We start from the raw sequence: 12555 nt of genomic DNA on the forward strand, positions 1-12555 counted from the left end.
CATTTCTGAGCTTTCTTTCCAACTCCCTCTTCAAGCATTAGTGAGACAAGGTTCAGGAGGTAATATCTTTTATTGGACCTGTTGTAGGGGCAGCAGTGAACTGTATGCTCTGTATAACCTGTATGCTCAAAAGGTCTGTTTCACCCCCCCCCCCCTTGTCTCCTCTCCCTCTCTGAATACCTGTGAAGTGGCTTTCCCCCAATCCTCCCTCCTGGAATGCTTGTGGGATGAATGGGCTGCTTAAACAGCTGGAAGATCAGAAGAGCTCCCAGATAGACAAGGTGTCTGGGACTCTAATTAGGCAGCACTCACACACCCAATGCATGGACACTGGCTGAGGTGGAGTGTGACCAACCAGACGCAGCCAAGTCATCTCTAGTCGCAGGCCATGAGGAGCAGGTCCTTAAAAGGGGAAGGGGCCATGTGCTCAGGAGTGCACTTACAAGCTTGTATCTCCCATGAAGGCCCTTTGCCCGGACCGCCTGGCCAGTGGTTCGCTGCGTTGCATTTCATCGTGCCTCGGGAAGACTTACCTTCATTGCACTATCCATCGCAGTGCTGTGGGACACTTACCTTGAACAATCCTGACATCTCCAGTGCCGTGCCTGTCCTGGGAGCGTGAGTATGCGAGTGTGAATGTGATCTCCACCCCCTCTTTTGAGCTTAGCTATCAATATAATAAACATGCTGCTTTCTGCCAAACTCTGGTAGGTCATTAGTCTTCCCTAAGCTTACTAGCTGACCCAATTTCGGGTAACATTAATGGTGGAAAATGCAGGCAGTTTAGTGGAGGATTTGACCCAAGAGTAGGCGTCCCCTGGTGCCCTGCGTGAAAAGGTGGTAGGCTAGCAACCCACTGCAGGGAGAAAAGGACGCCGCTGTTGAGTTCCGGTGTAGGGCAAGGGAGAGAATTAGGTGTAAACCCCCTGGTGCCCCCCCCCGGTGGTCTCTTGGGTGGGTCCAGCTCAAGTCTGTGTAAAAGGTGGTAGGCTAGCAACCCACCGCAGGGAGAAAAGGACACCGCTGCTAAGTATGCCACGGTGGGGCAAGGGAAAGAAAAAGGTGAAGCAGCCCAAGCGAGAATACACCCCCCCCCCCTTGGGGAGCGGCGCCGCCGCCCAGGGTGTTGTTAGCATGGCTCCAAAAGAAAGGGGCAGACCCCTGGATGCCAGGGGCGGTTCCACCTGGGAGTACAATTCCTGAACTAGAGCTCATTTTGGATAAATATGTACTTATATACAGTCCCAATAAGGCGGGAATGGATTGTGCAGCCGCCTGGCTGCTGTGGCAAGCAGGCTGGCAATGGCAGGCGGCAAAGAGTCAGCTCGCCACTGAAATAGACTCACTCAAGGACCGATGTAATGAGTTGGAGAAGGAACGGGATATGTGGAAGGCACAGGCTCTGACTACTAGCGCCCAGGCATCTTCCCTCTCTGTAGCTGCAGTACAGGTGGCGGCAGCAGAGGCGGAGCGGGAGCGGGTGGAAGTAGAGAATGCCGCTGTGAGCCAGGCAGTTACCTGCCTGAAGGATCTGGTCCTGGAGGGGTCCGCCTGGGAGAACAGGGTCCGGGGGGCTTATTCAGCCCGGGTCGCCGCCGTTGGGGTGAAAGCCCAGGAGGGTGTGGGACCATATGATGATTGGGACGGGGATATCTGGTGTGATCCAGATCCCCCGGATCCAGACCCCGGATGTCCGGCCTCCAGACACCGTGTTGCGGCGGTCTGGAGGGTGGTCTGAAACTATGGGCCTGCGCCCGCAGGGGGCAGGGTAACCCCAAGTACCGAGCACACTGTGGCAGAGACCGAGTTGACTCCCCCGCAAGCAATAGAGTTAGTAAAAACCCTGGGTGGCCCCTCGCACTCCGGGTTCAGCGGGTGGGCCTGGGGCATGGTGACCCTGTGTTTGGATCAGGGACTGAACCTAGCTGAGACCCGACGGGTGTTAAAAGCCACGTCTGGGTTGGGAGGAGATTTAGCAGGGGCGGCTCGGCAGCAAGCTGGTCATGCCGCACACAATAGTAACTTTGATATGTTGGCGGGGATGGCGCCTGCAATGGGGCCACGCGCGTTGTTGGCAGAGTTTGTCTCGGCAGCTGCTGCGCCTGGGGAAGACCCCATCCAGTTCGTAGAGAGAATGGTTCTCCTGGCATGTTTGTGTGGCCAGGGTGTGGCTGCCACAGTGGGAGGGCGGGTACCCCCGACCATAGCTCAAATAGCCCTGCCTCCAGAGGAATTGAGGCTGATTGCCCAGGGTCTCCCAGTCCACGTACAGCAGGCGATAGGGAGGTGGAGACCCAGGGAATCCGCGGATGTGGAAGCCCTGCTGGACGCAGTCCGGCAGGCTGCTCTCCAGGGCCGGCTTTAGGCCGATTCGGCTGATTCCCCTGAATGGGGCCTCGCGCCTAGAGGGCCCCGCGCAGCTGTCCACCCCGCCCCCGGCCCACTTCCCCCTCCTCCCCTGAACGCTCCGCCCACCTTCTCCTCCCCCTCCCCTGCTTCCTGCGAATCAGATGTTCACGGGAAGCCTGAAACAAGCAGCAGGCAGGAGGTAAGCTGGGGGGGCGCGAGGAGAGTTCCAGGTAGGCGCAGTGCGGCCCAGTCCGGCCCTGGCCGAGCGCGCGGCTCCCTCCGGCCTGGCCCCCCGGCCTGGCCCCTGCCGAACACCCCCAGCCCGGTCCCGGCCGAGTGGCTCTGGCCCGGCCCAGCTCGGGCCCCGCGGCGCCGGTCTCGGTCCCGGCTGAGCGGCTCCAGCCCAGACCCGGACCCAGAACCGGCCGAGCGGCTCGGGCCCCGCAGTGCCGGCCCTGGCCAAGTGGCGCCGGCCCGGCCCGAGAGGCTCCGGCCCGGCCCCGCGGCCCCGGCCCCGCGGCCCCGGCCCGGACATGGACCCGGACCCGGCCCGGACATGGACCCAGCCGAGCGGCTCTGGCCCGGCTCAGCTCGGGCCCTGCAGCGCCGGCCCCAGCCGAGCGGCGCCAGCATGGACTGAGAGGCTCCGGCCCGGCCCTGGCCCAGCAGCTCCGGCCCAGACCCGGACCCAGACCCGGCCGAGCGGATCCGGCCCGGACCCGGCCCAGACCGAGCGGACCCGGCCCAGACCCGGACCCAGGCCTGGCCTGAGCGGGCCCGGACCGGACCTGGACCCGGCCCTGGACCCAGCCCGGACCCGGCCCAGACCCGGACCCGGCCGAGCGGCTCCAGGCAGTGCGGTAAGGGGGCAGGGAGCAGGTGTTGGAAGAGGGCAGGGGAGTTCGGAGGGTTGTGGGAGGGTGGATAGGGGTCGGGGCGGTCAGAGGGCAGGGAACAGGGGGATTGAATGGGGGCAAGGGTCCTGGGGGGGCAGTCAGGAAGGAGCAGGGGTTGGGTTGGGCGGTGGGGGGCAGTCAGGGGCAGGGGTTCCAGGGGCAGTCGGGGACAGAGAGAAGGGGTGGTTGGATGGGGCAGGGGTCCCAGTGGGCCATCAGGAATGAGAGGAAGGGTTGAATGGGGCGGCAGGGGGCAGTCAGGGGACAGGGAAGGGGGGTGGATGGGGCAGGGGTCCCGGGGGGGGTGTCAAGAACTTTAGGTAGGCTTAGCATGCATCCGCATACATTACGCAATGTATGTAATATATAATTTTGTTATTATTTATATAGTTATGGAAAGTAAATAATACATGGAAGAAATGAAAGGTGTTTTTTTACGTGGTTGTTTTTTTTTAAGTCATCCCTGTCGGGGCCCTGCCGAAAATGTTCGAATTGGGCCCCGCACTTCCTAAAGCCGGCCCTGCTGCTCTCATCGCCCCGCCTGTGCCAAAACCACTGGTGGGCCAGGCTTCTAAGGTGGCGACAGTAGATCGCAGAAACCTCGGAAACCGCAGAGGGCAGTCCTGCCTGCGGAATAACCTCTGGCGGGTTTTGCTGGAACAGGGGGAGGATATGGACAATTGGCATGGGAAACCCATCGGGGAGCTGATACTCCGGTGCGTGCAGTTGGGGATACCCCTTCCTGCAGGGGAGCAAAGGGGCGTCCCGGCCCCGTCAGGAGCAGCGCCAGCCGGCTTGGATCGGCCAGTGCAAGTCCCCTAGGGGAGCCCGCAGGATGACGGATGCCCGGAGGATAGGTGGCAATGGGTAGCCACCCTGTCCCCCGATCAGGGGGGGCGTCTAGTAGTCCAAATGAGGGTAGGAATGACACGTACCCCCTGTGTGGCACTGGTGGATACTAGTGCAGCAGTTTTGCTTTTACCCTTTTCCCCCACTGAATGTGTGCAACTTCGGTCAGTTGTGCTGGCTGCTTATGGGGGCCAGGAGGAGAGAGGAACCTTGTTGTTAGCAATTAGGTGGGAATTGGCAGATTTGGTGGCTAACCTCCCCTGGGTTCATTCGCGGATGGCAGGCAAAGTTATTCTGGGGATTGATCAGCTCAGAGAGCTCCATTTGGTGGTAGATTGTACCAATCACTGCGTGTGGCAGGTCCCCACAGTGGATTGGGGAGAAGATCTACAAGGAGGGGTCTCTGGAGTGCTAACCCGCTCTATGTTGGGGGTGGCAGCTGTGGAGGTTCCAGAGACAGATGAATGGAAAAAGCAGATTCCCGGGGTCTGGGCTAAGGATAAATATGATTGCGGTCTCTGGAAGGGGGAGCCCATTGTCATTCAGGGTCCCCCGGTGCTGCCCCAGAAACAATACAAGTATCCTCCTAAGGCAGAGCAAGCTGTGGGTGAGATATTGGATGCCCTGATAGACCAGGGAGTGGTTCGTTTAACTACCTCTCCTTTCAACTCCCCCATCTGGTCGGTCCGCAAGGCAGACGGGAAGACCTGGAAACTAAGTATAGATTACTGCCGGATCAATGCTTGCACCCCACAGTGCGCTCCAGTGGTGGCAGACATGACCACATTGTTGGAAAGTATTCCACCTGAGGCAAAGTGGTTTTCAGTGATTGATTTAGCAAACTGCTTCTTTGCCCTGCCCCTGGCTCCAGAGATCCAAGACCGATTTGCCTTTACCTTTTGCAATACCCAGTATACGTTCACCCAGGTTCCCCAGGGATTCCACAGTTCCCCCATGCTAGCCCACCAAGCCGTGACTAGCACCCTAGATACCCTGATCCTCTCTGACCAGCCATGGGACCCCAGAGGGAAAATGGGTATACTGCGGACAACTCAAACGAGCAGGGTCTGCCATGGTGGGAGCACTGTGCTAATTTGTTTCTAAGCTTCTATCTTTTAGCCTCTGAACCGGAACATCAGGAGAGCTGGTACCAGCTGAAGCGTTATAAAAATACCATGGTTATAGTGTCGCGACAAAGTCTGTGTTCAGTGTTCTGTGTTCCATGTTCTGGGTCTGTCTCTGGTGGGTGTCCTGTGCTAGCATTGGGTCCAGAGAGAGAGGGGATACTACACTAGACAGGGTAAATGCCTTTTCCTCTCTCTACTTCCCCCATCTCCAACCAAATTATCAATCACATCTACGTCTGTCCAAAAGACTTTGGTCCCCAATGCATCAGGTTTATTTTTTGTTAGGTTCTCTAATAATCATTTTGTTGTTAAGTTTTGTTATTGATACATTTGTATTGTTAGTTACATTTTCCATGACAACTGTGGTACCCCTACAAATCTTATTTGTTGTGTGTATTTAAGGGTTAGGGTTGACATTTATTGTTTGATGGCTATTGCAGCATCAAACTTGGGCCTCATTTTGTTTGTCAATGTACCCAATTATTGTAATGGTGATGGTTTTATTGTATTCCCAATTATTATGATTGTGATTGTTTGCATTTCTGTTTATATTATATCTGGTGTTTAGTCAATTGTAATGGTTTTAATTATATTCACCTGGTTATGATTGTTTGGTTTGTTTACAACAGATCACCTGTGCCCTACAACGACAACAACTACTGTAATGATCATAGATCAAGGGGTGGAGTGTTGTAGGAGCAGCAGTGAACTGTATGCTCTGTATAACCTGTATGTTCAAAAGATCGGTTAAACTCCCCCCCTTGTCTCCTCTTCCTCTTTGAATACTTGTGAAGTGGCTTTCCCCCACCCCTCCCTCCTGGAATGCTTGTGGGATGAATGGGCTGCTTAAACAGCTGGAAGATCAGAAGAGCTCCCAGATAGACAAGGTGTCTGGGACTCTAATTAGGCAGCACTCACACACCCAATGCATGGACACTGGCTGAGGTGGAGTGTGACCAACCAAACGCAGCCAAGTCATCTCTAATCGCAGGCCATGAGGAGCAGGTTCTTAAAAGGGGAAGGGGCCATGTGCTCAGGAGTGCACTCACAAGCTTGTACCTCCTGTGAAGGCCCTTTGCCCGGACCGCCTGGCCAGTGGTTCGCTGCGTTGCATTTCATCGTGCCTCGGGAAGACTTACCTTCATCACACCATCCATCGCTGTGCTGTGGGACACTTACCTTGAACAATCCTGACATCTCCAGTGCCATGCCTGTCCTGGGAGCGTGAGTATGCAAGTGTGAATGTGACCCACCCACCCCCTTCTGAGCTTAGCTATCAATATAATAAACGTGCTGCTTTCTGCCAAACTCTGGTGGGTCATTAGTCCTCCCTAAGCTTACTAGCTGACCCAATTTCAGGTAACAGGACCAACCTCGGTTGGTGGGAGAGACAAGCTTTTGAGCGTGCATACACAGGCCCCCCGAAGCCCAAACACACACTCCCCCTCCCTAGCAGAGCCCGGCTGCAGGCCCCCCCCCCCAGCCCAGACACCCGCAGCCCCTCCCCACCTGAGCCCGTGCCCCCAGCCCAGACACTCACACCCCCTACCTCCAGAGCCCAGGGATCCAGAGGGAGAAACAGCCTGATGCTGGGTCTCAGGCTTGTAAGGAGTTTCCTGCACACCGCCTCCTTCTTTCAGAGCATGCTGGGAACTGCAGCTGCCCAGAACCCTGCAGTTCCCTCCCCCTCCCCTGGCACTGACTTCTATTTGCAAGTTGGGCTCTGCACCATTTCTGGGGGGAGGAAGGGGAAGGAAATTCTGCACATAATATTAATTTCTGAGCAAATTCTGCATCGCGAAGTGGTGCAGAATTCCCCTAGGAGTAAAAGTTAACAGATCAAAATGCAGTTTGGGAAGGACACTGAGGATGTGTTCAAGCTTTGTGGGTCATCCAAAAATGAAGGTACCCAAAAATAAGTGGACACTTGGCAGAACTGCCCAGCTGCCCTGAAATATTATTGGCCAACACTTGAACTCAAATTGCAGGGTCAAGGCCAATTAGAATTTAACTCCTCATCCTTTGAATTCAACTGTTGGCAATTCTGCCAAGAGTCCACTTATTTTTGGGTACCTTCATTTTTTGGATCCCCAACTTCTGAGAATTTTGTCCAGATTTCCCTTTTTTTGAGGTTTTGCTTTTATATATAAAGTGCCTGGATTGAAGTTCAACAGCTGTAGACATTACCTGAAAGCATTTTAAAAAACAAAATCTGATGACTGATTGTCAGTGCTCTGCTCCAGGCACGATCTCAATCAAGATTTGCGGTCCTATAATTCTATGAACCTTATAATTCTATGAATGTTTCCCATCTTCCAAGCAATATTCTGTTTAAAAAAAAAAAGGGCATATTTTTGGTGGTTCACTTTTCTAATGTTGGTGTTTAAATATCCTCTTTCTTGTAGATACTTAGGCATGTGAGTAACTTTAAAACTCAATGGCCTAGATACTCATGTGTCTACGTGTTTATTGTGCTGTCGCCCTAAAGTTGACATGGTCCACAAGCGTGTGTCTTTGTTTACGTTTTTTTTTTTAAACCTGGTGCATCTGTGCATGTGCAGTAATCAGCTGCTGACTTTATTTTTTTTTCCAGACAATAAAACAAAAGTTCTCTTTAGTGTGCACATCAGCTGACATCAGCTAATTTGACACAGTGTCAAGCACTACTGTTTTTGCAAAGTGCTGAAGCAAGTTAATATAATGACAACCTGATTAGAGTACCACGGAGACATTTCCAATGAGGGCTGTACAGTTGGGAAAGGGTGGGTAAAAGCGTGTCAGAGCGGTTTGAGAGCCAAAGGGAGAATGTCAGGCTTGTCTACACTACAGACCTTACAGCAGCACACCGTGACGCAGTGTAGCTTTCTCCCGTCGGCATAATTAAACCACCCCCAATGAGCGGCGGTAGCTATGACGTCGGGAGAGCCACTCCCACCAACACAGCGCTGTCCACACCGGTGCAAAAGTTTTATTCACAAAAGTGCTAGTGTAGACATATCCTCATTAAAATGCAACCCAAACTCTGTTTCAATTACTTTAATGTGTGACTTGTATCTGCCTTTTATGCATTAAGAGTTCAGTACTAAACTACTGGTTTTGCTTATTTATGTATTCCTCTAGTGTCTAAGAGCCCTAGTCAGGGACGAGGACCCCACTGTGCTAGGTGCTGTTCCAACACAGAACAAAAAGACAGTCCCTGCTAGGGTGACCAGATGTCCTGATTTTATCGGGACAGTCCCGATATTTGGGGCTTTGTCTTATATAGGTGCCTATTACCTCCCACCCCCGTCCCGATTTTTCACACTTGCTGTCTGGTCACCCTAGTCCCTGCACAGAGGGCTTACATACAAATCAGGTTTGACAACCCCTCAGTAATATCCTTCTAATTATCTGCAGAATGAACATCATCCCTCAGCTGTGTGTAGAGCGAAGAAAAATAATCGTTCAGAGACTCCCATCCTCCCTTGTGTCGCTTACACCAAAACACAAACATTTCTTTCTTTCTCTTTCCTCTTTCTCTAACTTGTCTCTCTTCTGTGTTGGGCCTACAGACTTGTTTGGCTCAGCGCTGGCCCTGCAGCACCAGCCCGGTCCCGGCCCTGGCGGCTCCGGCCAAGTGCGCCGGCCTGCTCCCGGCCCTGGCGGTTCCAGCCCGGCTCGGCTCCGGCTCGGGCCCCGGCCCCGGTCCCGGCCGAGCACGCCGGCCCCGGTGCCGGCCCTGGCTGAGCGGCACCAGCCGAGCGGCGCCGGCCGAGCACCCCCGGCCCCAGCGACTCGGGCCCGGCTCGGGCCCCAGGGCGGCGGCCCTGGTTCCCGGAACGCAGCCAGAGCCGTGCGGCTTTCCCCCCACCTCTGCCATGAGGAGCCCTCCGGCCTCCCCGAAGACTGTGCCTGCTGCTCTGCCGGGGGGAGCAGCCAGCCCCAGCTAGCCCTCGCCGCCAGCCCGCCCCCGGACCAAGCCCCTCTGAGGGGGGGGGGCACGGTGCGGCCGGAGGAGCCAGTGGGGGGGGGGGCGCTGAGCGACCGGAGGAGGAGCCAAGGGGGGCGCCTTTTTTAGGTTTGCTCCCCCTTCACTTAGGACCTGGCTACGCCACTGGTTAGCAACCCGATGTCGTCAGCACGTTGCAGCGAAGGGGCTGGCTTCATGCAAATAGAGAGTATCTTTCAGGCAGAGAAACGAGCGACAAGGCAACAGCTAACAAGCTTGAGGAATGTATTCGTTTTGAAGCTGAATTTTCAGGCAGGAGGCGGTTTGCTTTGAATGGTAAAAATGGAGCGATTAGGTGAAGGAAGTATGATTAGATTAGAAGTTGTCAGAGAATTGCTATGGCATTAGTGGCACTCGCTGGCATGTGTCACTGTCACGTAGAGAGCTGTAGGAATGGGAGGGCTGTATAATATTTCAACATAAAGTATCGCTTCTCGGCCTTTTGGCTGAGGGATGAAAACATTATCTGTTCTTATCAGTTTAATAACCTGTGCGACGTGACGGTGATGACCCACACCTTCCGCCTCCTGACGTGCCCAGACCCGACGGTGAGGAGCATCACACAGGAAGCCGTATGAGCCGTGGTCAGGAAACGCATCGCCAGGTCACCCTCCGAGCAGGACATCGCCACTTACCTCAGCGGCTCTGGCAAGGCTGTATCCCCACTTTGAACTTTAGGGTACAAGTGTGGGGGCCTGCATGAGGACTTCTAAGCTTAACTACCAGCTTAGTTCTGGTCCGCTGCCACCATTCCCAACCCTGGGAAGCTTTCACCAATTCCCTGGTGAATACAGATCCAAACTCCTTGGATCTTAAACAAGTAGAAATTGACCCTTCCCCCCTCCTTCCTTTCACCAACTCCTGGTGAATACAGATCCAAACCCCCTTGGATCTTAAAACAAGGAGAAATCAATCAGGTTCTTAAAAAGAAGGCTTTTAATTAAAGAAAAAGGTAAAAATCATCTCTGTAAAATCAGGATGGAAAATAACTTTACAGGGTAATCAAACTTAAAGAGCTCAAAGGACCCCCCTCTGTCTTAGGTTCAAAGTATAGCAAACAAAGATAAACACTCTAGTAAAAGGTACATTTACAAGTTGAGAAAACAAAGTAAATCTAAGACGCCTTGCCTGGCTTTTACTTACAATTTTGAAAATAAGAGAGACTTGTTTAGAAAGATGGGGAGAACCTGGATTGATGTCTGGTCCCTCTCAGTCCCAAGAGCGAACAACCCCTTAAAACAAAGAGCACACACAAAAGCCTTCCCCCCCCCCCCCCCAAGATTTGAAAGTATCTTGTCCCCTTATTGGTCCTTTGGGTCAGGTGTCAGCCAGGTTACCCGAGCTTCTTAACCCTTTACAGGTAAAAGGATTTTGGAGTCTCTAACCAGGAGGGATTTTAGTACTGTACACAGGAGAGCTGTTACCCTTCCCTTTATAGTTATGACAGGCTCCCTGGAGGCTGAGTTTGGGAGAGAGGGGGGAGACCTATCCTCTCTGGTCCCGTGCCCGCAACGCCTCGAGACGCCTGGGTAAGAGGATCGGCTGCTGCTGGAAGTGGTGCGAGGAGCGCCAGGAGCTGGGAATACTGGTACCATGCTTAAAGACCCCGGACCACACCATCGTCACCCCGACCGCCAGAGCTATGCTGGAAAAGACCCTGAAGGACACCATCCGCTACCACTAGGCCGAGAACCTCAAGCGGAAGCCGGACCAGGGCAAGGTGTTCGAGGTGTCCAGCAAGTGGGACGCCAGCAACCACTTCCTCCCCGGGGGCAGCTTCACCAGGTTCGCTGACTGGCGGTTTGTCCACAGGGCCCAACTCAACTGCGTTCCCCTCAACGGAGCCATCCGCCACGGCAACCGAGACAAGCGCTGCAGGAAGTGCAGCTATGCAAACGAGACCCTCCCCCACATCCTGTGTGGATGCAAACAGCACTCCGGAGCCTGGTAGTACCGCCACAATGCCATCCAGAACAGGCTGGTGAAAGCCATCCCGCCGTCCCTGGGGAAGATCACCCTCGACTCCGCAATCCCCGGGACAGACAGCAGACTGCGACCCGACATCGTCATGACAGACGCAGAAAAGAAGAAGGTCCTCATCGTAGATGTCACGGTGCCTTTTGAAAACTGGTCACCAGCCCTCCACGAGGCCCGAGCACGGAAGGCATTGAAGTACACCCCGCTGGCTGAGACCCTGAGAGACCAGGGCTACGAGGTCCAGATACACACCCTGATCGTGGGAGCCCTGGGCTCGTGGGACCCCCACAACAAGCCGGTTCTGAGAGCGTGCGGAGTCGGTCGACACTACGCCCGGCTCATGAGACAGCTCATGGTGTCCGACACTATCAGGTGGTCCAGAGACATTTATACGGAACACATCGCAGGACACCGTCAATACCACATTGAGTAACAGACCGCTGACCAGGGAAATAACCTACTTCCTTCCCTGACAGACCAGGGATGAACCCCACCCATGTACTTATCCGCTACACCGATACGGACTTGGACTCCTTATACATTCCATGGGTGGCATACCCGAGCCCACCTATCCACTGACACTTTAAAAACCCTTGCACCCCAATCTGGGTCTATGCAGGTTATGCGATATGTATGTATCTTTTCATCCTTGCAAATGATACCTGTAACCCCCCATAACCCAAGCCTGACCCAGATGTACAGTACCTTGCCTCTTAACTCGTGTATATTTCATTTTAAACATTAACTTTAATAAAAAAAATTAAATCTGTTCTTATCAGTTTAATATCTGATATGTCCTCTATCTGAGGACTATATATTAAATGGATTTTTGGAACAGGGGGATGGAATAGGAGCTTGCTCCATCCACTCCATGCATCAACCTGGTATTGCAGTACCTCCGGGAATGGTGCACCTCCGCTTTGGGAGACTATTGTGGTTCAAAAATAGAATCAGTTGAACTCTTTTTCTTTTAAACTGGTCTTTATAACAGTTTTATTCTCAAGTATTCAATATTTTGGTTTATTTATTAAGAATTGTTGCTTTAAGTTTCTGTTGTAATTTTGTGAGTCTATAGATGTGAGCTTTTTGTGTTACTAGAGAATTATTTAAAAACCTGGGTGTGAGTACTTTTAACAGGAGGAGATCTATCAGGGATACTTATTTTGTATAATATTGAAGCTCACGTGTATATAAATAACTGCATTAATTATACAGACAGGTTGTATTCTTCTCCCCACCTGTAGAAGGTTCGTGCCGGGGCTCGACCCTCCTGGGCAGGAGGGGAGCCACACCGACTCACTACTGGTGGAACAAACAACCAGTTAGTTCAGGACTCAGGCCCTCTGGTGCAGGGGCTGAGCAAACAACA

At 53.5% G+C, this 12555-nt stretch overlaps 1 non-coding gene across 1 annotated transcript; it reads left to right on the forward strand.

The window, feature by feature from the left end:
• The first annotated feature begins 11912 nt into the window (after nt 1–11912).
• On the forward strand, nt 11913–12104 carry LOC135881997 (U2 spliceosomal RNA). The gene has a single exon (XR_010561555.1). It is a non-coding gene; the product is annotated as a U2 spliceosomal RNA (small nuclear RNA).
• Nucleotides 12105–12555: the final 451 nt, after the last annotated feature.

Source organism: Emys orbicularis, chromosome 7 (genome assembly GCF_028017835.1).
Source record: "Emys orbicularis isolate rEmyOrb1 chromosome 7, rEmyOrb1.hap1, whole genome shotgun sequence".
Lineage (NCBI taxonomy): Eukaryota > Metazoa > Chordata > Testudines > Emydidae > Emys > Emys orbicularis.